Source organism: Nannospalax galili, unplaced genomic scaffold, assembly GCF_000622305.1.
Source record: "Nannospalax galili isolate Female #2095 unplaced genomic scaffold, S.galili_v1.0 scaffold7017, whole genome shotgun sequence".
In the NCBI taxonomy this organism is placed as follows: Eukaryota; Metazoa; Chordata; class Mammalia; order Rodentia; family Spalacidae; genus Nannospalax; species Nannospalax galili.
Window position 1 is genome coordinate 8,912 of NW_008339542.1, and position 3,061 is coordinate 11,972.

The 3,061-nt window shown below is 48.3% G+C and overlaps 1 pseudogene; it reads left to right on the forward strand.

Annotated features, from left to right (window-relative positions):
• Positions 1 to 442: 442 nt before the first annotated feature.
• Positions 443 to 1,615, forward strand: LOC103735145 (annotated as a pseudogene).
• The last annotated feature ends 1,446 nt before the right edge of the window (positions 1,616 to 3,061 follow it).

The following is a 3,061-nucleotide window of genomic DNA, read 5'->3' on the forward strand; positions in this document are numbered from 1 at the left end:
TGGAGCTTCCTGCTGCCATTATGGACTCTCCCTCTGGAACTGCAAGCCAAATAAACTCCATAGTTGCTTTTGGTCTTGGTGTTTATCACAACCACAAAAGTAAACTAGGAGAAAAATTGGTGCCAGAAACGTGGGGAACATGGGGTGCAGCTGTAGTGAGCCTGGCTATGTTGCTTTGGGGGAAGGATTGTAGAGGATTTTGGAACATTGGGCTAGAAAAGCCATTGAGTGCTCAGAGCTTAATGAGCTGTTGTGGGAACTCAGGCTAATGCTGAGAACATCCCACATGGTGAAGGCCTGGTTGTGATGTTTCAGAGGGAAGGAGAGTCTCTCAAAGACTCTATCAGGCCTGTCCACATGGCGTATTTTAATTAAGAATATGTGGAAATGAGCCTCAGTCCCATATTGAACTCGAGTTGGAAGAGTTGAGTCCAGTCTCAAAATGGAGGTGAAACCACTGCCCAGTTACCCCCAGCCTGACTCCGGCCATCACCGCTGTCTCCTCCCAGGGGAGGAGGGCCATGATCCAAAGCCCCACAGCAGTTGAGGAAGCTGTTTACTCGTGGTCTGAGCTTTGAGACCACAGGTGATGGTTTAAGAGAACACTTTGAGAAGAGAACACTTACAGACTGTGTGATAATGCGAGACCCCCAAACAGAACGTTCCAGGGGCTTTGGTTTTGTGACTTACTCTTGTGTTGAAGAGGTGGATGCTGGGCTGATGGGCATAGAGTGGAACTGAACAGACCTGTTTCTAGAGAGGATTCTGCAAAGCCTGGTGCCCATTTGACAGTGAAGAAAATTTTTGTTGCTGGTATTAAAGAAGATACAGAAGAATATAATTTGAGAGACACCTTGAGAAGGACGGAAAGATTGAAACACAGAAGTTATGGAAGACAGGCAGAGTGGAAAAAAGAGAGGATTTGCTTTTGTAACTTCTGATGATCATGATACAGTTGATAAAATTGTTGTTCAGAAACAACACACTATTGATGGGCATAATTGAGAAGTGAAAACAGCCCTTTCTAAATAAGAGATGCAGTCTGCTGGGTCACACAGAGGTCGAGGAGGTGGGCCTGGCTACTTTGTGGGCCGTGGAGGAGACTTCGGAGGTAGTGGAGGTAATTTTGGTCGGGTGGAAACTTTGGTGGAAGAGGAGGTTATGGTGGTGGAGGTGGGGCAGCAGAGGTAGTTATGGAGGTGGTGGATGGTGGCAGCTATGGCGGTGGCCCTGGTTACAGTAGCAGAGGAGGCCGTGGTGGTGGTGGACCAGGGTATGGAAACCAAGGTGGTGGATCTGGTGGAGGAGGATGTGATGGCTACAGTGAAGGAGGAAATTTCGGTGGAGGTGACTGTGGTGGTGGGGACTATAATGATTTTGGAAATTACAGTGGACAACAGCAATCCAATTATGGACCCATGAAAGGGCACGGTTTGGGTGGAAGAAGCTCAGGAAGTCCCTATGGTGGTGGTTACGGATCTGGTGTGGAAGTGGTGGATGTGGCAGCAGGTTTTTAAAACATCAGAAAAGGGCTGTGGTTCTTAGCAGGAGAGCGAGCGAGGAGTTGTCAGAGAAGCCACAGGCTACTTTGAGGCAGTCGTCCAAAATGCATTAGAGGAACTGTGTGAATGCCTGCATATATATGTGCATACCATATGTGTATCACATGTGAGCCCAGTGCCCACAGATGCCAGAAGAGGGTGTCAGATTCCCTGAAACTGGAGCCAGAGGCAGTTGTGAGCCACCATGTGGGTGCTGGGAACCACACCCAGGTAGCAAGAGCAACCTGTGCTCTTAAAGCACTCAGCCATCTCCCAGCCACCATGGTACTGTTTTGAAGGGAGCAGCTGAAGCCTGGCACCATGTGGCAGACTTGGAGTCCCTGCAGAGAGTCCGGGAGGCCACTGGTGATGGGGCATCCTCAGTTTCGGTGGACATCCCAGGGGATGCCAGGGGATGTCTGCCAAGGACAGTGGTAGGTGTAGAATGGAGCTGGTCTGCGCTTACCAGACGACCTGTGTGATGTGGATGGCAGAGCCAGAGAAGTGGAGCTGACCAAGGTCTTTGGACCCCAGAGGCTCGTGAGTGAGTCCCAGATGCTGGACACTGAGCACAGGATTTGAGCTGTACTGATGGATTTTGGTTTTGCTTTAGTGTGACTGTTTCTTCCTTCTTAGGTAGGACACCTTTAACTACTTTTTATTTTACAGATGCTCACAGTTACGAGACTTTGGGATTTTGAAAAGAACTTGGATTTTATTTATTTGTGTTTTGTTTTTCGAGACAGGGTCTCTTTATGTGACCCAGATTGGCCTGGAATTTACTATGCCTGCCTCTGCCTCCCAAATGATGAGATTAAAGTTATGTGCCACCACGCCCAGCAAATTGTTGGAAGTTGTTAAAGAGTGTGGGACTTTTATTTTATTATTATTATTATTATTTAATTATTATTATTTTTTTGGTCTTTTTGAGACAGGGTCTCCCTGTAGCCCTAGCTGGCCTGGATTTGCTCTGGACCCCAGGCTGGCCTTGAATTCACCTAGATCCACCTGCCTCTGCCTCCCAAGTGCTGGGATTAAAGACATACACTACCACGCCCAGTAGGACTTTTAAAGTTGTACTATATTTTATATCATGACCTTGAGATCTTGGGGACCAACCATAAAAGGGTGTGGCTTAAAGTGACGTGTGTGTCAAAGTTGACAAGGGTGAAATGTCATAGAGACCCTCAGCGGAGGAACATCCTCCATTGGATTGGTCTGTGCATGTCTGTGGGGTGTTCTCTTGATTGATGGGGGGCAGGGGGGAGGTGAACACACTCTGGGCAGTGCCATCCCTGGGCAGGTGGGTCTAGGCTGTATAAGAAAGGTAGCTGAGTGAGCCACAGCGAGGAAGCCAGTACACAGTGTTCCTCTGAGATCTCTGTTTTAGCCCCCCTGACCCAGGTTGCTGCCCTGGCTTCCCTTGATGATAGACTATAAACTGTTAACTGAAATGAACGGGGGATCATGGTGTTTTGGTCATGGTGTTTATCCCAGTACCAGAAAGCAAACTAGAGCAG